The sequence below is a fragment of the Cryptomeria japonica genome, chromosome 11 (assembly GCF_030272615.1).
Source record: "Cryptomeria japonica chromosome 11, Sugi_1.0, whole genome shotgun sequence".
Taxonomy (NCBI): domain Eukaryota; kingdom Viridiplantae; phylum Streptophyta; class Pinopsida; order Cupressales; family Cupressaceae; genus Cryptomeria; species Cryptomeria japonica.
Window position 1 is genome coordinate 78,023,964 of NC_081415.1, and position 25,704 is coordinate 78,049,667.

The window sequence follows — 25,704 nt, forward strand, 5'->3', positions numbered from 1 at the left end:
TGTCCCCACTGATCTTAACATGGACCAATTTCAAGCCATGTTGGGATACCTTTCCGTTCCACATTCTCTCACATTCACTGTAGCTGACGATGCATCTTTAAGCTAACCACATAATGCACCTTTAGACATTGAAGCCTTCCTACACAAACATCAAATAAAATGAGTCCTGATATATGGAGGAGTTGGTCTCAATATATGCACTTTGAACACAATAATAAAATTGGGATATTTAGCAAAAGTTGTGAATGCTACAAACAAAATTACCATCAAGGCATATGATGATGAAGAGCGTTCATCCAAGCGAATAGTCACTTTACCTCTCAGAGTAGGGTCGGTTACAAAGGATGTGGTTTGTCAAGTCTTAGACCTTGATCTCACATACAACATATTACTAGAACGTCCATGGATTCATGAGATGAGAGAAGTCCCATCTACATACCATCAATGCATTAAGTTTCCTCATAATGGAGTTGAAGTAATAGTTAATGGTGATCCTAATCCATTTATATACTGTAATAACTTGAGGCCAAAAGCCAAGATAATAATTCCAATTAATAGAGAAGATATCCCATCTTCTACATATATTGACCCTGAATCATTAAAACCTTCAACATCAAAGCAAGGTGAGCTTAAAGGGAAATATCTGGACAAAGGCATGGATGAATACACTCTAAATCAAACCATGTGCCTACAACAAGTTACGAGTTCACCAAAAGAATATGGATGACCACATCCTTCTTAATGGGTATCTATCATTGTGCTAAAATGGGATCCTACTATATTCCAAAAGTGGGGTAAAATGGAAGAAGAGGACTTATACAAAATTCTCTACAAAGACCCTGAAGATGATACACAAGATCACACCAAGATACCATGTGAAGAATATGGCAAAGGATTCAAGATCCTACAAAAGTTTGGGTATGATGGTAAAAGTCCTCTTGGCTTAAGAAAAGAAGGTATCACTCAACCTTTGCAACCAAAATTGACATTTAAAAATTAGCGCTCAAAAGGGCTTGGTTTCATATCTTCTAGGGCAAACACTCGTAAATTAGAAGAAGCATTGCAAATCATGATTTCCAATGATCAACAAGAGAACCACTATTCCACTGACTCTAATGAATGGGAATGGGGTTCAGACAAATCCTCCAGTGATTATGAACTCACCAAGACATTCCGAGAACCAAGTGAACCCACAAAAGAAGAGGAATTTCATAAAAAAATCAAAGTTGGTCAAGAAACAACCCCTGAGGATCCCATATAGTCTTTGTCTTTAGGTTCTAGGTCAAAATCATGAAGGATGAGGAAACCCATTCTAGAATGTGCTTTTAGTGATGACAATTTGAACTCATTCATGATCGAGACAGATGAGGAGAGTGCCAACAATGACCTCGACAACTACCTTGGCATACTTGAATATAACTGTATCCGCACCCTAACACTTGCTGACTTCAAAAATATTGAGGGCCTTCCCCTTGTTCACCACCAACTTATTGACTAGGACCATGAAGGACCTTTACAATTTGACACATTCCAAAATGATGAGGCCTTCATCGACTATTTAGGCATACAAGATGATCTTCCGCTTGGGGATCATAAGGCATGATACACTATAGACCTCAACAACGTAGCATATTTTGGTGAGGGTGTTGGGCCTTCCAATCCCAAAAATGTAAAAATAAAAACAAATCGTGGGTTTTACGATGAAAACCACATTGTGGCACCATTAGACCCCAAAAAAGTAAAAAGAAAGGACGTATCTGAGGGTGAAAACCTTTGAGGTGCCTAAAGATGGAAGGATTGACATTCTCCTAACATCATATGAAGAAAAATTATCCATGTTAGTAGAGGAGAGCATCAAAAAAAACATTGGTACAAAAGAGATTCCATATAACATATTCTTGGCACAATCTTTGACAGAAAAAGAAAGACCGAAGTTCATAAGTTTCTTCACAGAGTGACAAATTAATTTTGCATGGTCATATGTCGATATGCCTAGATTGGATCCAGATTTTGTAATGCATCATTTGATGGTTAAACCAAGAGCAAAGCCAGTGAAACAGGAATTAAGAAAGATGCATCCACAAGTGGCATTATTAGTTAAGGTAGAGCTTGAAAAATTGTTGGATGTCAGATTCATATGACCAATTGATTATCTTGAATGGATCTCCAACCTAGTACCAGCTAGTAAGCTAGATTGCAACATTAGAATATGCACAGATTTCAAAGACATCAACAAAGCTTGTCCCAAGGACGACTTTCCATTGCCAAACATTGACCTAGTCATAGACCTCACAGCAGGTCATGCAATGTTATCTTTGATCGATGGCATCTCTGGCTATAATCAAATAAAAATTGCATCTGAGGATTAGCACAAAACAATGTTTACTTGTCCTTGGGGAACTTTCTGTTGGAATGTCATGTTCTTCGGGCTAAAGAATGCAAGCGCTACATACCAACGAGCCATGACTACTATCTTTCATTATCTTATGCACATAACTATAGACGATTATGTTGATGACCTCTTGGGAAAATCATTAGATAGAGACACACATTTGGACATCCTTTCAGTCATTTTTGATCGGTTGGAAAAATACAAAGTGAGACTAAATCCCAAGAAATGTGTCTTTGGAGTAATCTCTGGAAAGCTCCTTGGATACATTGTTTCAAAAAGACGAATTGAAGCTGATCTTGCAAAAGTCAAAGCGATCTTAGAAAAGCCACCACCAAGAAATATCAATCAACTTAGATCTTTACAAGGAAGACTCTAGTCCATACGAATATTCATAGCACAACTTGTGGGTAAATGTCATCCTTTTCAGTACTTTCTCCACAAACACATCAAATTCAAATGGGATGATAACTGTCAATAGGATTTTCAAATACTCAAAGATTATCTTCTAAATCCACTAGTTTTGATGCCACTGGTCTTAGAACAACCCCTGTTACTCTACATATTAGCTACACCAACAACACTGGGGGCACTTTTGGCGCAACAAGATGCTAAAGGCAAAGAAAAGGTAGTATATTACATCAATCATACTTTGGTTAGTTATGAGCTAAACTACACACCAATTGAGCGTGCGTGTCTCACTATGGTTTTTGCTTCACATAAATTACGACATTACATGCTAACTCATAAAACTAAGCTGGTCGCAAGGATTGATCCATTGAAATATCTTCTCAATAAGGTGATGCTTACTGATAGACTAGCCAAATGGGCGATCCTCTTGAGTGAATTTGACATTAAATATGTGGATAGAAAAGAAATAAAGGGACAAGCTATCGTAGATCAGTTAGCAGATGCACCCATGATAGATGATGCTCCTCTAATTTTTGAATTTCCAAATGAATCCATCCTAGTGGTATCACACACGAAGCCTTGGCAACTATACTTTGATGGCTCATACACGCAACATGGTGCAGGAGCTACCATCCTCTTTATCACACCGCAAGGAGATTCCATTCCCAAATCATACCGATTGTCATTTCCTTGCACTAATAACATAGCAGAATACAAGGGGTTAACAAATGGATTACAAATTACAGTTCAGTGGAAGATCTAGGAACTTCATGTTTTTGGGGACTCTCAACTTGTAATTCTTCAAGCAACCGATGACTACCAAACAAAGGATGAAAAGATATAATGCCTTACAAGAAAATGGTAGATGACTTCAAGCAATATTTCATAAAGATAACCTTTGAGTAGATACCAAGAGAGAAGAATCGAGCCACAGATGCCATGGTTACTATTGCCTCGCTGATTGATATACCATAGAATGAAGACCTCTATGAGTTCTTGGTGGATAACCTTTTGGTTCCCTCATATGAGATCACTCTTACTGAGATGATATGTGTCATTGGTCCTAATTCCCAGTTATACAGTTCCATTTTCACATACCTTCGTAACAACACCCTTCCTCCTGACTTATCCAACAACCAACACCACACTTTCATTTGCCAATCTTCCCGATATGTCATTTTAGCCAATATCATATACTGTTGAGGTCTATATGACACTCTTCTTAGATGTTTAGAAGGGGACAAAGCACAAATTATGTTATGCGAAGTTCATGAAGGTATATGTGGTCCACATTCTAGTGGTCCTACCTTAGCCAAAAAACTCGTCAGGATTGGATATTACTGGCCCAGTATGGAAAAAGATTCATATCAGGTTGTCAAGAAATGTAAGCAATGTCAAATTCATGGAGACCTTATTCATGCACCAACACAAGAACTTCAACCGATTGCGACTCCTTGACCCTTTTGTCAGTGGGGATGCGATCTCATAGGAAAGATTCACCCTCCTTCCAATGGCCAAAAATTCATTATCACTACCACAGAGTATTTCACAAAATGGATTGAAGTCATTCCTCTTACACAAGTCATTGGAAAATAGATTTCTACATTCATTCTTAACTATATCATTTGCCGGTACGGTATTTCTCTTTCCATCATCACCGATAACAGATGTCCCTTCAAAAACCAAGATGTTGGTGAACTTTGTAATCGCTTCCATATTACCGATCATTTCTCCACTCCCTATTACCCCCAAGGTAATGGTCAAGATGAGGTGTCTAATAAAACCATTCTTAAAATCCTCAAAAAGACAGTCGATGATGTTGGCCGAAATTGGCATATCCAACTTAATCCTGCACTTTGGGCTTATCACACAAGTGTTCTCACACCTACATGAGCCACACCTTATTCACTTGTCTATGGCACCAAAGCTATCCTGCTTATTGAGGTTGAGTTACCCTCTTTATGAATCTCTTTGCACAATATTATCAATGATGAAGACTACAGGGTCTCTCGCTTACAAGAACTAGAACTATTGGATGAACAAAGACAAATCGATTTTAATAATCTCAAGACTTATCAACAACGAATGAGTTACAATTAAAATCACAAGGTAAAGCCTCGAACATTTGAGGAAGGTGACTTAGTTCTCAAAGAAAATCCTAAAAATCAGCAAGACAGATAGAAGAAGGGCAAGGTCGAACCAAATTGGCTTGGTCCTTACATCATTATAGTAGTCTATGGATCCGGTGCATATCAGTTCTCAACCTCAGAGGGTGAAACTTTGGAGGATCCTATCAACAACATGCACCTTTGCAGGTCTTACACATAGCTCTTTAGAATATCCTAATTCAAAAATACAGAAAAAAAATCAAAAATATGAAAATAAAAAAAAAAAAAAAAAAAAATTTTGTCGAACAGTGAAAACCACTTTGGTGGTGCCTTGGGCAAGTACCATGGTGAAAACTGGGTCACCGATGCCATGTGTAGAGACATTTCTCCTCCTTCCTTCAGGATTCAATGTCATCCTTTCACTTTGCACACACTCATGACCTATTCATCCATAATAAACTTACCCATTCCCATCATGGCTTGTTATTGATCTACCTAAGATTGGTTATCCATTCATAATAATCCTTTCTTTTCACCCTTTCCATCCTAATAAATCAGCTCTTATCTATGGCTAAAGTAAATCCTAAATCTAGTGATGCGTGTGGAACTAATAGCATTACACGTTCTAAGGAGTATAGTTTCTTCCAATTTTCTTCAGTCTATTCGCGCACAATCCAAAATAAAGAAACACTTACATCGCCAATCCGTAATAAAGTTTTGTCTTCTCCACAATAAAGTATCAGTTTCATGGATTTAATCAGTTTTAGATGGGACACAACAACAATTGGTTTCAACAAATCAAATATTTCAACAGACCCAGACAACATTATGGTTCAATGCTATCTATCCTTTTGTGAATGAAAACATTGTGACCACAATCAAATAGACTTATACAAGTGACAAGAGACACTAAACTTGAGGACTACAATGGATTTTGGTGTCGAGTCTTGGTTTTCTTTTGATTTTATCTTTTGGTGACATGTATTTTAGCTTTTCCAAGATGTCTTTGACTAGAAAGGCAAGGATGGGGTATCATCACCTATTTTTCTTTGTTGTCTGTGGATTGTCTCTTAGTAATGCTATGATTTGTCCAAGGATATGCAGACACTGAGAGTCTAGTATAAACTAGGGCATTCCTTGTTTGTAACTATCTAATCTCCATGCAAACAGGTACAATGACTTTCTGAGTCGAACATATACCTCAATTGTCATAGTCTATTTGCCATAATAAAGCTCAATGATGATAATAGTATAAGAAGCTCTTTCACTTCCATATCTTCTATCTTCCATCCCCCTTTCTTAATTGACCTCCATCATCCTTTCTCAAGTCCATGTATCGTGCTATCACATGAATGAGTATAATGACATGCCAAAAATATTTGCATTTCATGTAGTTTGCACCTGCATTACCACATATTAGCATTTCATATATATAGATATCATAATTGCATCACATCCTGCACACAACACATGTTAGCACATTTTTCATTCTCATCATGTAAATAGTTATTTACATTATCATACTCATCTGCATTTCATACATTCAGATTTGCATAACATATTAAAAACATAGAAGAGAAAAAATATATTTAATTTCATGTACATATTTGCATCCATATTATAAGCATCATATAGAAACATGCATCACATAGAACCAACATCACATAAGTACACATGCATATAGCTGCCGCAAGGATGAATCATCTCATATATATATATCAAAATCATAAGTGTCATGATACAATGATGTCAAAATACATATGGCTACACAATCACTCGAAGGTGTCTACATCATCATAGAAAAATGGTACAACACTGATACATAGGGAGCCCTCTAAGGCTATGATGAACTCCCTCCCTCAGAGCTAGCAAGCCTCAATGGAGTCTGAGCCCTGGGAGGACCTACCCTAGGATCATCTCTCCTACCCCCTCTATCTGGTGGTGGTGGAGGACCCATGACCCCACCACTAGATGCTTGTCTCCTGTCTCTCCCTCTAGTGGTCATCACAGTCTGCGATGGTCTTTGGAATCTCCTACCCCATAGATTAGGTGGCACCACTCCATAGTATAGGTCTTTCTAGTAGGCTATCTCCTCCCCTACCCATAGAACATAGGCGTACCCAGCTCCTGTGTCCTTTGTTGCTCAGTGCTATCTCAGCCTCTGTATAGCCTGATCCCTTTGCCGCTTAGTGTCCCTCAACTATCTCCTAAGCCTAACCGTATCCCTCTCTAGATCCTAGATCTCATCTGCCTATCCCTAGTAGATATTCCTCAAGGATAGTAGCTCATCCTCCTCATCCCCTCTCCCCTCACCCTGTCCTTGTGGCTTCTCTTGTGGCTGCTCTTGTCCTTGTCCCTGTACCTGTCTGGGAACTTGTGCTGCTGGCACCTGTAAAGGTAGTCCACCTCTACCCCTCACTACATGAGCTTGCCTCTCCTCTCCTCCATCTCTCCTCTGATCCACTCTCCTCTCCGCCACTACCCCCGCCTCCACCATCAGCCTCTGCCTCCACCATCTCCACTATCATCTCCACCATCTCGACCATCACCCTCTATTGGCTCCCCTGGATCCATCAACCACAAAAATAGATGCTCTACCTAATAGGTGCTATACTCCACATCCATCCCTACATCCTCCACATCTACCCAAATATCCCAAGGCATCAAAACTATCTCCAACATCTATATCACTACCTAATCATATGAAAGTAATGGACCTAATTGCACCTGATCCCTCACTGTTAGTGCATACATCCCTAAACCCTGTGGCATCTGTTGTATCATGCCAAACTACCTACATACCCTGTCAATCAACTGCCTCTCAATAATGTATGGTGTCCGACCAATTAGATACCTACTCCGGAATACATACGGCAACTCGACTACGTCATCCTCCCACTCCTCACAGTCTATATAAGGCCTCCATACTACACTATCCATCTCATCAATAACCTTACACCAATACTCTAGCCTCCAAATCTGTAGCTGGGAAGTAATCATATCATACAGATGCACATAACTATACCCATGTCCCCTACCTCTAAAGTATATCAAACATGTAATCAGAAGATACTCATATGACCAAACCTACAATAATGTCACTCCACACCCAAATCCTGTTGATCCATGATATACAAACTGATGTATCTCATAATACAAGTGTGCCAGCAGAAATGACCCCCATGCAAACCTGGTGTGCTTCGTCACCAATGTCTTTAGAGTCCTCCCCCACCCCATAGCCAACCCTCATGCTGCCCTATCTGGACATAGGAACCCACTGATAACTCTTGCCAGCACCACCAGTAGAGCCAATCCTATAGTTGTCATAGTATCCTAGGCCACATGTCCTACCCTCATCTCTAGTCCTGGATCCTGAAACACTCATCTCAGTGCATCCCTATCTCCCTCTCGATCATAAGGAACTAACTCCCTAATGATCAATATCCTCAATATCCTATATACATCTTGTAAGGTGACTATCATCTCACCCATTGACAAATGAAAAGTGCATCTCTCTGAGTGCCATCTGTCAACTAATGCAGTCAACAATCCCATATTCACTCAAAACTCAGGCACATACATAATTTATCACAATCCCATAGCCTCCATGACTGCTCTATCCTTGAATGTCAGCTCTACTCATAATCCCTGAGTTGAAGGGAATCTCTCTCCTGACTCCAGCATCGGTAGGTCCTCTTACAGTCAAGAAAATCAACTGTGTCAATCCTAGTAGTACTCCTTGTTCATCACAAATTGTTGCCTTTTATCCTAGTGCTTATATCTATCATTTGACACTCTATCCTAGTGGTACTCCCTGTTCATCACAAAGTGTTGCTTTTTATCTTATTGCTTATATCTATTATATGACACTCTATCCTAGTAGTACTCCCTATTCACCACAAAGTGATACTTTTATCTTATCTCCTAGGGAACCTACTTGAGTATATCCTCTTAAGTAGGTTATCCAATTGATAATGTATGTTCTATCATAGAATTGTCAACTTTAGCCTAATCCAATTGACAACGTATGTTCTATCACAAAATTATCAATTTCTATGGTACTCCCTGTTCATCACAAAGTGCCTCGCTCTATCCTATCCTAGGACCTTTGCTTGAGTGTATCCTCTTGAGTAGTTTCCTAATTGACAACGTATGTTCTATCATAGAATTGTCAATCCTAGCCCTGTCTGTTGTCCTAGTCTTCCCTAGAGGACCTGTTTGAGTGTATCCTCTTAGTAGCTTATCCAATCGACAATGTATGTTTATCACAGAACTGTCGATTCGACCTTGAAGACATAAACGCACATTCATGACACAAACATGCTTACATACTTCATAGACATTTTTGCATTTCACAGACGCTCCTGAAACAAACATACATGCCTTTGTTCTGCACAGATGTGCCTACCCTACATAGGTGCCCTTGCATTTCATAAACGCGCTCACATCTGACATAGACACTTTTGAAACCATAGACATGTTTAAAATCAACACAGATGCACCTATCCTACCCAGATGCACTTGGCACCAATGCAGACGCGCGTTCCCATCTTTTGACCCACTTGACATTTTTTTTAGACATAGCTAATGCACATTTATTGGCATACCTAACATGCATTTATGACAACAATTAATGCACCAAGGTACAAGGAGGTTTTGTGGTACTCATTGGCTCTCTTGCATTTGCTAGCCTCTAATATTAGCGAACGCGATCGAATCTGTTCACCAATGCCATCATTGCTGACTATTAACTGCTCTTTGCTCTCTCTGCACTCTAATCTCTTAGGTGTGTGGATGACAATGAGGATGTTTTCCCTCGTACTCTATCTTATAAACTACCCTAGCCCTAGTCTCCCATGTTAGTCTTCTTTATCTCATGACTCTGTCACTCTCTCCTATCTTGTCAGTCATTTGTATCCCTTCTCTCTTATCAAGAGATTGTCTATGATCCTTTCAGACATCTTCATCCAATCTCTCAAGGGGGCATATCATTCCCATCTTGGGGCAACTTTGTACCAGTTCATCTTATCTTCTTTGAAACAATGCAACAAGTTGCACTGTCTCAAAGAGGGGCAAAATGTAGACACCTAAAATTGTCCTATCTAATCAAATAAATTATTTTATTTATTTAATTATTTTAAGCCTAATTCTTCTATTAATTGAATAAATATTTATTTATTTAATTAATTCATTTATCCTCTTCTAAACCTTTTTCTTATTTAAATAAATACTTTTATTTATTTAAATTATCCTTCTCCTAAATTAAGTAAATACTTTTATTTATTTAATTGATCCCACTTCATATATTAATTAAATAAATCTTCATTTATTTAATTAATTCATTAGCCTTTTCTACCCATGACACATGTCATTCATCTCTTAATTCCTACACTACCTACCCCTTTATCATTTTCTTAGTTCCTCTACCTACCCTTTAATCCTAGCTAACCATCTATCTTTTACACCTCTTAATCTTATCCCTCCATTTCCTAAAGTGTCTTCTATAGAAGGAGAGACTTCATTATCAATCCTCCTACGCATTCTAAGCTCCCAAGCATTCTAGCATTCAAATTTTCATATGCGATCAATCCTACTTGCAACCACATTTTCATTTTTTGTTGAGATCTTGTGCACACATAAAATATGAGAGAAAATATACCAAGCAAGATCAATGGAGATAGGAAGAAAGGAGATCCAAACCCTATTGGACATGTGATGGTATCATCTTTTTAATTTTGTTTATTTGCATTGTCTTAGGTAATATTCATATGTTATGGTGGATCTTTGTTGTTGTTAGGCCAGGGTTTTGTGGTTGAATCTATTTAGTCTTTCAATATTGTTGTTTCCTTTTTTACCAAAAACAAAACTAGTTAGGAAGGTTACATTCAAAATACCAGCATAGAAGCAAGCACCAAAAGTAACCACTTCAGCTCCATCCGGTACTGCAAAGAGGAAGAAGAAGAATGACACTAATACAGCTATTCAATCTGGTAATGTTACATCTAAAACTTGTGTAGAATTAGTAGATGGCATAACTAAGGATGGCATGTTAAAGAATGTACAATTTTAGTATGATCATTTAGAGGACGATGAACAAAGAGAAGTAGAGGAAGTAGTCTTATTATACTTGGATATTTATAAGAAAGCTTTAATAGAAATTGAAAATCAAATATCAGAAAAATTATATAATATTTTAGATGCTAGAAGAATGTCAGCTATGCAAGAAGATAAGCATATTAAAATTCAAGAGTTATTATCTATTTGTTTTACTATTTCTCTAGAGGAAATGGAAAGAACACTTGAGGTGGCAGATAGAAAAGTCTTTAATAGAAAACATAGAATAACCAGTCTGATGCTTGGAAGGGTAAATGAAATAATAAAAGAGACTCAAAAAGCATGGGTTAAGTTCTTTGGAGAGAACGAAGGTTTCTTTACTTCACTAGAATCAAAGACAGACGATGTAGACACCCTACTTGAAGGAAAAGGAAAGGGGATTATGGGTACTTCACCCTTAGTTTTGAAGAATATTAAAATAATGGAAATCATTCCCCCGGTAGATACAAATGTATAGACAGATGTTGAGATACCGGCTAACACAAAGAGTGAAAAAGTTAATGATGTATAAGATACTAATATTGAGGATAACAGTCCTCCAGACACAAATGTAAAGGTTGAGGTTATATTTCCTACAATAGAATCGATAGTTATAGAGACTGCACCAAGTGGCAAAGCCACCGGTGCAAGTGAGGAAGCCATAAAGGGTAAATCATCAAAGGAGAGTAAGGGGAAACCAACAGAGAACTGGTAGTTGGTCCATCATTTTTGTCAATTGACACCTCACAAGTTGTAAAGAAAAACATAACTGAGATGAGTCCTATTGAACTCATGATGATGGCAATACAAAAACTAATGAAGGAAGGATCTACAGATAAATGGATTATTGATCAGTCAATCACTGTTTTACACAGACCAGTCCCAGAGTGCAAGATTGACAATGAAGCGAGCCCATCCGACAAGCTTAAGACAATTACTAAGCATATTTCAAAGGATTTTGAATCCTTACAGTAGATTTCAAAACGAAAAGCACTGGAGAGGATCACTCAAGCTAAGAGAGCTGCATTTGATCAGGTGATTGAATCTAAGAAGAAGAAGATTGATGAAAAGTTGAATCTGATAGAAAATTCTTTGAAGTAGTGTACATATATTTATAGGGTATGTTGTAACACTGATATAATTACAGTTAATGTGGATAATAAGATAAAAGAATTTCAGGAGAAAATTGCAAATATAGCTAATTCTTTTGATAGATTGACTTCATTGACTACATCCATTGATGGTCAAATTTTGTTTTTGGAAGCCCAAATTTATGTTCTTGAGAAGGAAAGAGAAAAAATTATAAGAAGAGCTAGAAGTTTGAGAGGCTTGGTGAGTCCTGGGTTGGATTCACTCAGTGTACATAAGAAAGAATGTATGGATATGGTGGGAAAGCCCACACCGACATAAGTAATTGAGAAAGAGTCATTTGCACATATATTAAGTGGATTTGTATCCATTTCTAACACTTTTTAAAAATGGGTGGGATACTTATCTTGAGCTATTGGAGAAGGCTTATCCGGAAATTTTGAAATTTGTTAAGCTCCGATAAGATATTTTTGGGATATTCTTTGTATAGTTTTTTTTGTATCTTTGAAATTATTTTAATAATTTTTTATGGCATTGATGTCAAAGGGGGAGTGATATAGATGTGAAAAAAAATAGGAGTTGTATACATTAGGGGGAGATATGGAGATGTGGAGTATTTTGTATTAATGAATATTCAGCTCAGGGGGAGCAAGCAAGATGAAATCGACAGATGAAACCTTGACCATTTTTCACATGAGTGTCACCATCAATGACAAAGGGGGAGATTGTTGGCAGTTGACACTCAATTGGTTGGTTTCACTATGTTGTCATTGATGGCAACATGGTATCTTATTTAGGCTTCATGTTTTGGTTTAGTTGTGTACTGATAGGCACTTCACATACACTACACCGACACCGACAAGATAGAAGGATTTCTTTGGTTACCGACAATGCATGTTGACATGGTTTTGAATATGGTTACCGGTATTGGAGGCTGACATCTATTGGAGTTGGTATTGGTAATTGTTTTTAATATTTATGCATTCATGTTATCAAGCCGACATGCAATTTGATATTTTAATTATCTTTGTAAGCCAAAATAAAGCATGATAAGTTGTATAGGGTATATAGGTCAGTTGGATTAGATCATTTTGTAATATAAGAGTAACAGATATGGTGATGGATATGCGAATGTGATATAATGTGAAATATATCAGAGAGATTATTTATGTGAGGATATTCATGTAAGGGTTATTCCGGTAAAGGGTTTAGGGTTTCAGAATGGAACAAAGAGAGCTTAAACCAAAATTGTATTGTGGCATAGAAGATGCTATCTTATAAGTTCAACACTTCTCCAGATTGTAGTCTGGATTTATATGTAGTCAATGAGGCTCCTTTTGTGATTGAGTAGTGTGCTCTAGGCTATAAGGCTTCCAACAAGTGAAGGCCCCTTATATTTTGTAATATCTCTTCATATGGCCAATGGACTGATATTGTGGGTCACAAATCCCACCCTATTTTTTCCTCTTTGAGGTTTTCCACGTATAATTTTGTGTGTTATGATTCTCATTTATGTGATTGGCTTATTGGTTTCTTTACTTCTTTCAATTCTGTATGTACTAGTATACCAGTTGGTGTATGCATGTTTTAATAAGGCTGAAATTGATAGTTCCGATATAACACTGAGTCACCCCTCCTCTCAGTGTTATTGGATTCCAAAATCATGTTCTTCATCTTCTTCATCGCTATCTTCATTTATTGGTTGAGCACCTATTTTTGCATTTTCCTGCTCAACATTCTTTTGCACTTCTGGTTCTATAAAGACAAATTTTTCTTCATCATTCTCAAGTTTAGATATGTTGGTCTTATTATATTTCTCTCAGAGAGTTCATCTACCTTCACATTTGAACTTTCAATAATTGTCTTAGTTCTCTTGTTATAACATTTAAATGCCTCACTCTTTGTAGAGTAACCAAGAAAAATGTCTTCATCACACTTTGCATCAAACTTTCTAGTGAAATCATCACGTTTAATAAAACATTTACTTCCAAATATTTTGAAATAACTTACATTAGGAGTCTTTCCATGCCATAATTCATAAGGTGTTTTTTTGTTACCTTTCTTGACAAGTACTCGGTTGAAATAACTTACATTAGTAGTCTTTCCATGCCATAATTCATAAGGTACTAACTGCTTCTCTCCAAAACATCTTCGGTACTTCACCTTGAATCAACATGGTTCTAGAAGCTTCAACAACTGTTCTATTCATTCTCTCTGCTATCCCATTCTATTATGGAGTTCTTGGAGCTAACATCTGCCTCTTAATTCCTTGTTCGTCACAGAACTTCACAAACTCATCAGAAGTAAATTCACCTCCCCAATCAAATCTCAAATATTTCAAATTATTCTCAGTATCTTTCTCAACTAAAGCTTTAAATGCTTTAAATTTACTGAGTGCCTTAGACTTTTCTCTCTAAAACGTTACCCACATCATCTTGGAAAAATCATCAGTAAAGATCATAAAATACTTATCACCAAAATAGATTTTAGTCCTCATAGGACCACAAAGATCAGTATGAACCAAATCAAGAATATTCTCTGAAGAGAAAGACTAAATTTTAAAACATACATAAGTCATCTTACCTATTTTATAGTCCTTGCATAACACATTGTCTAGTTTCACAAGCTGGACAAAACCTCTCACAATACTTCATTTACTAACTTTAATCAAATTGTCAAAATTCACATGACAAAATCTCTTGTGCCACAACCATCTATCTTCAATCTTGGCCACCAAACAATTATTCACATGAGTATTTAGATGAAAAAGGTTACCTCTTGTCTACTTTCCAGTAGCAATTAGTTCACCATTGTTTCCAAGAATTCTGCACACTCCACTTTTGAATTCAAGCAAATATAACTTATCATGCCTGACACTTAAGAGGTTATGTTTTAATCCATCAACTCAGAAGACATCATCTGCATTATGTTGGCTTGATGATGATTTTTGTAATGGATGATTTTATGTATTGTCATTACTTCATATACTGAATGTCTACATAAAGGAAGTTTCACTAAGTTATTTTTACCCTAATTGCAATCAAAGAAGCATTTGTGAGCACTTGCAGAGAAAAATAGAGCATTGTTAGCAGATTGAGAACAAATTTAGGCTATGGATCAAAAGTTGAATCAAATTTGAACATAAGGAAAGACAAATTGGGTGTGCATATGAGAGAGCAACCGAAAACCCTACCAACATGAAGGGAATAAGGTATTTTTGTTAATCTCTCTCAAATCAAGATTATCTAGAGTGGCATTGCCATCTACACCAATAGAGAGTCATGATTACTGCTGAAGCTATGGAGTCAATGGAATTAGATAAAATAGAATCTTATAATGCATTGTCTCAAGTTCTGCAAGGTGACCTAACTAGTTATACAGATTGTAAAATTGAGGATCTAAGATCACTGACAATCTATTCTTAGCTCAAATCTCTATGATAAGAGCAGAAAAATCAAACCCGAATATATTAGGGTTTATGAAAAGGGCTTTCATAATGCAGCCTATTTTCTTGAATATTTTGAGGAAGAATGTGTCAGGATTATCCTTAGTCATGTACATGATGGGAACATGTATCTTGATAGATCTCACACCATCACCAAGGAGGCTATTCATGCAGTAACTAGTTTCCTCCAAACCGGTGAAGTACCAAAATTGAGGACAATCTCAAAGGAGACTATTATTGCATTGACAAAGATCACTGCTGACGGTCATGCTATATCGGTCAATAACATTGTAGATCCTAGAGTCATATTTGCAACAATGGTTATTGGCTACTAGATATTCCATTCTAGAAAGATGAACAGTGTACTGTCTATTGTTGTGCATGTCGCCTAGAGAATGATGATAGAGAATGCAGATTATGATTTGCGTGAGGCAATGAGAAGTCAATTGATGCTGAACTTAGAGTCAGTTAAGAAAGACAACAGTCAAAAGTTTAAATATGGTCAACTATTGATTGGTATGTTTTTCTGCTTTCAGAATTTCATTCCAGGAATTGGTGACATACAATGGTCTAAGAATGTACCAGTTACAACCCAAATAAAGAATAACATTAAGGCTATGAAGAGCACATTTCCTGTTGCCATGAACAAATATTTTAATGAGTTTCAAAAGAAGATGAGCATGAGATTAAGGTTATTTGATGAAGTGGTGAAACACTTTGAAAAAGACATTTGTTTCACTATAACCACTGACTTTTGCCTTATGGAGGCCGTTGAACCCAAAGAAGAAGAAATGGAAGAAATGAGCTATGGAGTCAGCTATGACTTACTAATCGGCTATGCCAATAACCTTTTGGCATCTCCTAAGGATACAAAGAAGAAAATATTGGGAACTTATCAGGAAAGGAATGCACTTGCTCAACCTAGTAGTGCCAAGGAGAAAAAGAAGAAAGTTGAGCAAGTAGCTTCTATGACCACTGGTACAAGGGTGACTAGAAGTATTCAAATCAAGAAGGATTCAGTACACAAGGTATATGCAAATAAGAAGACTACAACAAAGAAGAGAGGCAGATATCTCACTCTTCAAGCAGAATATGAGAAAACTGATACTGAAGAAGAATCAAAGAAGATGAAATTGACTAGTAAGAAATCCAAACCAGTAGGAGACATTTCTAAACAAAGCACTCCTATTAATGTTACATTGTTCAAACCAATGAGTTATTTTGAGAGGACTTTAAAAACATTAGGGAGGAAATGGTTTGATAATGTAAAAGAATATTTTGATTCATTTGATAAAGGTCAGAAACAAGAAATTGTTCAAGAGTTAATCAATCACCTGTGTTGGTTAATATAATCGATTGCCACAAGATATTAAAAAGGACATTTATGATTCTTTATATTCAATTCTTGAAAATAAATGGAAAATGGTTGTAGATCAGGATCAAGAAATTATTGATAGTGTTTTTGTTCAATATTTTCCTGATTTCTCTCGAGATGATTTATTAGCATTGCTTGCTAAATTCAAAGGCTAGTTTCATTCTAAGACAAGGAGACTAAGGTTATTGGATGGAAAGATTCAGCCTGTTGAAGATGATACTCATCGTATAGCTCAAGATATTTAAATGATGAATGAGCAATTGAAGTACCATAAAAATAAACCTGATTTGACTGAGACTGGAGCTCCACCAAAGCTAGATGTTGAAGAATTTATTACACTGGATGTATTCTATTCTATCAAGAATAAGGATGACACAAGTTCTCCACTGGTTATATTCTTTGTGGATGATACTAAGGAAATATAGGATACTACTGACACAACTTGTAATGTCATTAAACCAGTTAAGGAAACTAAACAACAACCTGATATTGTTGGTGAACAATTAGCAGAGGAAGCACCTGTTACTGAACCAAGTGTGGACATACAACCGCCACCAAAAAAAGAACACCAAGCTGAAAATCAACTGCCACCGGTCACTATATCCACACAGGAGGAGCAAATAGAGATAGAGAAAGAGAAACTAGAGAGAAAGGATGAAGAGAAGAAGACTGAAGAGAAAAAGGATGAAGAGGAGAAAGTAAAGAAGGAGAAAACAATAGTTGATGATGATGATGAATCAATAAGCATATAAGGTCCAATTGATGTGGACAAATTGAGTGCATCTAAACTAATGGAGATTTCTATAGTCATGCAATCTAGGGCTCAAAAGAAAAGGTTAAAAGAGCAGAGAAATGAAGCAAAAACTATACAAAATGTCGTTGAAATTCTATCAGGTCTCCTACCAGAGACTGACATTGGCAATTTGTCTACCCCTATAAGAAAACTTGGCTAGTTGGTTGATGATGCTACTAACCAACTGAATTCACTTGAAGGGGCAGCACATGCCTTAGCTAAAAAAGGTTACAGAAAGAAAAGGGGAGAGCAACTAATGTCAGACATTAATAAGGGCAAGATTGCTTTATCTATGAATAAAGATATTTTGAGAACTACTATTGAAACTAAAGGTAAATTTTTGGCCTATACATCTAAAGTTTTATTTTTCTATTCTAATTTGAGGAAGAGGTGAGAAGATACAAATAAGGAACTAGAGAGGATAAGTAATGCTTATATTCTAGTACAGGATTCAACTTTAGATTTTGGCAAATTAGTTGATGTTTTGCAACATCTGTTAGATGTTTATGATTTTGAATAGGTTAAGCAAATCAGATCCTTGAAATAACTAAAGAACCAGTTGGTTCCAAAAGTTGAAATCCTACAGAGGGCATACAAGGATTCAAAAGCGGTTTTGGATACCCCAGAGATGAGCACAGTGGATGCAATGGAATAATTTGCTACACAAATTATGACAACTATTGAGATCACTGAAACACTATTAGAAACATGGGGTAATGATTTTGCATAGATGAAGATTCATTTCAGTGACATTTTCTTAAGAATTGAAGTGAACACATGTTGAAAAACTCTTATATTTATGTATATGCAGTTTTTGATGCAAATTGTGATGTAATATATATGTGTTTTACTTGTGAATTTGGCACTATTGTCAAAGGGGGAGTAGAAATATGTATGTCATGTGAAATTTTTGTATGTACTGTTAAGGGGGAGTCTGTACATTGTTTTTGTAAGAACACTTATGTGTAAAATTTTTCTAAGTGTTGCCATCAATGCCAAAGATGGAGATTGTTGGCTTGGTGATGATTTTTGTATTGGATGACTTTATGTGTTGTCATTGATGGCACATACACACACATATGTTCATATTGTCATGGTCATCTTAGTTAAGTCAAACTGGTACTACTCCTACATTTATATTGCAAACCAATATGATATGTATAGAGAAGTCTAACTAGTATGAAGGTGTCTAAACCGATATATGTAGACAATTGGTTTTGGTCAATTCCATTGACACCAGTTTCGAGGTACAACAAAGAGAAGCAAGGAGCCGAATGGGGACAATTGATATATGAGTTGGAAGTGGTTAACACTCAATTGGTATTTGTGTTCCAACCAGTTTCACTGATTATGTGATGAGTTATCTCTAACCAACATTTTGGCAATAATTTGTGATGTGTTATGGAAGATTGTCCAGATACACTGAACCTAGGAAATTTCGATGAGGTTCTTGAGTTGACTTGAAATCTAATGTCTATAAAAATACATTATGATGAGTTATTTTGATATGGAAGATACAAGTAATGTTATGAGTTAGATTTGATGCGATTTATTGAAGGATTTGTAGAGTATGTCGATGATGCAGTATTGAGTGAGAAGAAAAGGATCTATACAAGCAAGATGTTCTATTCCTAGATCATACCACTTGTTGTTTTCTAATAACTATAGCAGTTAAATCCCCTAACCAGGTAATCTCTAACAAGCTTCATTGTACAAATCCTATAACTAGGTGATCCATTAGCTTGGATTTGAAATCCTCTACTGAGGTTACTCCTAATATGGTATTACCTTTAACCAGGTATAGGTCCTAATAGGGCTTTGGGATCTTTAATAGGATTCGCTCCTAGCAGAGCACTTTGTAGACCTTAACCGGTCAGTTACCTATTTCTATAAATAGTTAACTTGTGAGTCCCATATCACCGTGGTTTTTCCCAGTTGGGTTTTCCACATATAAACACTTGTGTTATGGTGAATGTTTGCCTTGTTGTGAATTATTTTAGAACACTTTGGATTGCATGCAAAGTCTTAAGTAAATTGGTTAATTGTTTTTACCAGTTTGGGTTTAAAGTGTTATTGTTTTTTCTATCACTAATCCACCCCCCCTCTCAGTGCTTTATAAGTCTATCACATTACTCTTCCCATTTAATTAAATTTATCCTTCACCTTTAACCATTTAGGGAGAGTTATTACCAAACCTTACAACACCTCCATCAAACTCTTCAAGGGATAAAAACTTACTTTTGTCACCGAACATGTGGTATGAGCAACCACTATCTATTGTCCATTCATCACTGCTATCCATGTGAGACACCAATTCCTTCTCATCAGCCAGATCTTTCTTCACAACAACAAAAACTATCTCCTCATTTTCATCTTCTTCTGATTCTTCATCAGTAACTCCTTCATCAACTGCAACATAACAATGTTCCTTGCCTTTTCCTTTTAATTTCTTGAACTTCTCTTTCTTATCAGTGCTAGGGCAATTAGCAACTATGTGTCCAATTTTACTACAAGAGAAACACTTCAAGGGTTATTTACCTTTAAATTTACCTATTCCTCTAGGGAATCCTTTATCCAATAGTTCTTCAAGTTCAAGAAGATGATCTTCTTCCTCACCATCACCTTTGCTACCGCCATGATTAGACCTACAGTCATGATTATGACAAATATCCTTTCCTTTCCTTACTGATGTATGAGTTACAAAAGCCTTAAAAGAAGATTCAAAAGGTTTAGAAACACTATTATCATAAATGTTTAGCTCAAATGCAGTCAATTTTCCAATAAGAGAATCAATAGCGACTTTATCTTTAGAAATAGATCTTAGTTCTTGAATTGCAGAAATTTTGATAGAATATTGCGGTAAATGAGTTCTAAGCATCTTACTAACAATAGTATATTCATCAATTTTACCTCCGACACTCTCTATACCACCTACAAATTCATTAATCCTTTGACCATATTGTGCTATGTTCTCACCCTCAACCATTTTCATATCATCAAATTTGCCTCTTAAACTTTCTTCCTTTTCCCTTTGTACAAGTTCATCTTCTCCATAAATTATTTTAAATTTCCCATACCTCATTTGCAGTCTCTAATCCATGAACATCAATATATTCTAACTCAGATAAAGTACTTACAATTGCTTCAAGGGCCTGGATGTTTTCTTGTTCTTTAAGTTCATCCGGTGTCAAGGGGCTGGTAGTAGGAGCAACATACTTGGTTACCACATTATTCCAATACTGAGACCCCATTCATTTAATGTAGATCTTCATCTGGTCACTCTATATCTAGTAGTTATCCTTGGTAAACTTGGGACCCTCCTTCTTCATCATCTTTCATAGGATCTTTCCCTCAAGTTGTTATGCTTTCAGCACATAGAGGACCAGAGCTTTGATACCAATTATTAATCTTAGAGCATCTGGTTAATATTGAGAGGGGGGGTGAATTAGTAATTAACACCACTTAAAAAATGAAACTTAAACTTATCAAACATTTACCAAATCAAACATAAACCAATAACAAACCCATTTACTAGTACCGGTATTTGCTGATAATTATCTTTTAAATTGATATATCAATACTTCTCATTAAGTGTTCAATAACCATGCATAAATTGAAAGTAAATCATCACAATGCATCAAAAGCATTCACCATATGAACACCATGATTTTCACATGGAAACCCAAATAGGGAAAAACACGGTGGGAATTGGTACCCACAATAATTTTTCACTTTCAGAATGCGCACTGTTAGGATCCTAGCTTGGTTAGGCGTATATAAAGATTCTCTATTAGGAGAAGACCCTGTTGGGAGTCACTCGATTAATGGATTTAGAACTCAGATGTTGAGTCACCCTATTAGGGGATTTACAATGTAAGGCTTGTTAGGACCTAGCTAGTTAAGGGATTTTATCTACTACAACTGTTAGGGAACAACAATGAATGATCTTGGTATAGCACTCAACTGCTTGCTTGATCAGATCCAATTATGCTCTAATTCTGTAACACTCTGGTAGACCTTCTCACACTTTGTTTTGGCTTCACAGTCTTCTCAAAAACCACTGACCGACATAACAAACATACACAATACCGACATAAATAATTTTACAAATAGGCCGACAACTAAACCTAGATACATGAAGACCTTACAATACAGATAATCATAGATCATATCAGATCAACAAACAGATCATTACAACATATTTCAAGATAATATCAACCATTGAGTGATTGTAACTCATCACAACAACTCAATCTAATACAAAGTCAAACCCTTAGAACACTCTTCTAAGTGATTTGCTATTTCCCAAGAAATTTCATCTTCAAATGTGCCAAAACAACCATTCATCCATTTACATGCATTTTGCCACATCACCTCCAACATTTGAACCTGATGTAGATCACCGCCAAACCAAAAATCATTATTGGTTAAGAGAATTCCTTATCGGTCCTTAAACCCTTCTTAAACCCTAGCAAAAACTCAACATAAATTATAAATATAACTTCCAGTTGTCACAACATGATGCGGTTCCGGTTAGATACATGTTACAATGATACAAACTCTCATTCCAAACCACAAAGCCTCAATCATCACCAATTTCCAAATACAATCAAAAAATTTCCTCATTTACCGGTTAAGGTCCTAATTCCCAGTTTCTTGTTTCATTATCGGTAAGCTCTTTCCGGTAGATCAAAAACACTTAGATGACAAAATACAACATAAGTGAACATGAGTAGTCATGAATAAATATTAGTTGCCATAAATGACAATATAAATAACTGATCAAAGTCTTCCAATCATGCAATCTCAATCTCTTCATCACAATGTCATCACCATCAGTCTTTTACAAGTTCAGTCAACATTCTCCATCTACATCAGTTATGCCAATCATGCCAACAAATTATGTTATGAGCATATATGTGTCTCTTGTGACCCTTCATTATGTGTTTATGATGTTGTTGGATGTTGTTTCACCCTAAGGTATTGGCATATGGTAGAGGGAGTGGGCTTTCATGTGATGACCGAGGTCATGTGAGATAGGTTACTTGATCCTAGACCACCAGGGAACATTGAAAGTTTTCTTGATTATGATAAGTGATAACATTATTAATCAAATTGATTGGGTTGGGATTCACCTAATAAGATATTATTAATAATTTGATTGAGGTTATTGAGATGGCAAGATAATCTCCCTTGTTCTCACATAGGTTGAGATGGCTCTGCATGTTTGTTATGGCATTGTTTTCGCCCTTCTTTGTGAGGGTAGCTTGTATGTCTATGTAGTGTCCCTCTTAGACTTATCCAAACTTATGGATGATATTTTGATGATGTTTATGACTCTATTCTTATTCAGTAGACTTTGATAATGCTAGATGGACATATGATATTTGATGACTTTTTTTTATCCATGTGATTGATGATACATTCTAGATTACTGATGGATGGTTTACTTTGGATGGATTACATGCTTATGATATTCTAATGTGGTTTACATGATTTTATGATATATGATAGCAATTATAACCCCTATTTTGTGATGATGAATCTATGAGATGTATTGACACCGTGTGACTTTCTTTGTGAAAGGTATGATGCCTTATCACTCATCATGAGCATGATAAGGTGTTGTAACTCTCTTTCACTTGTTTTTTATCATGATATTGTATATGTATCTCTTGTGTTCACTTGTGATTGTAGGATTGTAGGTACCAGACATCGACTCCACCTGGTTTCATAGGTTTGAGCGTGTCCTAATCCCAATTGTAGTTGTTGGAGATGACTTGGTTTTCCCTCACTTACTCTAGGTTTAGTTGATCACCTTGTCAGTTGGGTTGTGGCATAAATTGATGTCTAGTATGGTCAGTATTTCCCTTTTTTCCAGTATGTTAAGTATGTGAGTATATGATTGTCTATTTGATTTTGGTAGAAGTTGTATTTATTAATGCTTGGATTTAACAAACCTATGGTTGGTTATTATTTATTTATCTAATTACTGTGTGCATAATTATTTATCTAGTATTAAGGTTTTTATTCAACTAATTTATTATTATTTGAATCAATAATTATTGGATTTATTATTGATTTATTTATTAATTTTAATTTAACTATTTATTATTTAATTGATTTTATTTATTTATTTATATGATTTATTATTTATTGATGTTATTTATTAATTTGATATATTGATTTACTGATTTTTGGATTTACTATTTATTTGGTTATTTGATTTATTTAATTTATTTAATAAAGCTATATAGTAATTTATTGATAATATAAGTTTAATCTATTATTATATTATTGATTTAATATTTTTATTTTTTAACTATATTTACTATTTTACATGAGGGTGTAAAATAAAATATATAAATATTACTTACCCTTCTTGGTAATTGGATGTTTTTTACTTGGTAGCTAAGAAATATTATAAAATATTGTAGACGTCTAAAAATGGTCAATGCTTGCGGAATCATACTTTAACATTTGCGCATTGCCTCATTTTAGGTTTTTGCGTCGCATTAACATTTCTCCTATGATTCACACTTGGTCTTTATCATTTGCAAGCATCGATTCATTCTTCTACATTCTTCATTTATCTCACTCTCAAATTTGGTCTTGTCGACAATACTCTCCAGTCATGATTTTAATCGATCTTATCCTATCGCATCAATGTGCGTGCTCATTTGTCATCATTTTGGACATCGTGAATTCTAATTAGGGTTTTGTCCTCTATCAATCTTGTCATCTTGTGATCAATTTGTCATCGATCGTGGTCATTTTCAATCTTGTCATCTTGCAATCTATTTTGTCATCGATCCTTGTCCTCTTGTCAATTTTGTCATTTTGCGATCAATTTGCCATCGATCATTGTCTGTCTCAATTATGTCAATTTGGATCAATTAGTCATTGTTCCTCGTCAATTGGTGCATTTATCAATCAAATCATTTATCACATTGGTCATTTATTAATTCAAAATTAGAATCATGATCGACATCAATTATCCTTCATCAAGACCTAATTGTCATCCTTGCATTGCTAATTCATCTTCTAGGGTTTCATGATTTAATCATTTAACCTTGTTTGTCATTTCTCCCTCTAGGATTAATAAATTATTTATTTATCCTAAGTCTTCTCATCGTAATTAAATGTTCATTTAATTGGCTAATTATTCCTCCTTTTGTGAATTAATTAATAAATGACAAATTATTAATTAATTTACCTAATTTCTCCTAAATTCCTAATTTCCTAATTTTCATCAATTTCTAATTCTTAATTTCTAATTCCTATTTTTCATCAATTTCTAATTCACCTAATTTCAATTCTCTCCTATTTTTCTCCTAATTTCATGGGAATGACATAGCAATTTGTCATAATTTGTCATAATTGATAATCAATCAATTCTTGACATAGAAATTTGTCATAAATTGTCATGAATCATCAATCAATCAATTTTTGCATAGAAAGTGCATAATTTGTCATAATTTGTCATAATTGACATTTTTGATTTGCAATTTCCATTTGAATGGAATCATGCTAATTTGATCATTTCTCTAATTTGTCTATAAATTGGGTGAATTTCTTCAATCCCAACTAATCACATTATCAAATTTCTAATCACTTTGTCAAATCAATCATGCTTCGAGTACTCTTGCGCCACTATCTACTTGCTTTCATCCCATGTATATGCACTTGAAGGTGAGATGCACAAACAAAGGCTATTTGGAGAAGAAAGAAGGACAATGGAGCCACATGAAGGAAGCATTTAGATCTGCATTTGGTTTGCTTAGTTTTCAATCTTGAATGTCTTTCATGTCTGTATTGAGTGTTTTTAGGATTGATCATTGCATTTGAGCTTTTGTGATTGAGCTAGATTAGTATATTGATTTGCTTGTGATGATTTCCAATTTCCTAGCTACATTAATTGGTGAACCCAACATGAACTAACCCCCTAACCATGCTTTTGAGTGCTCTTGAGATGATTTGCAGGTCAAAAACCCAAGAAAC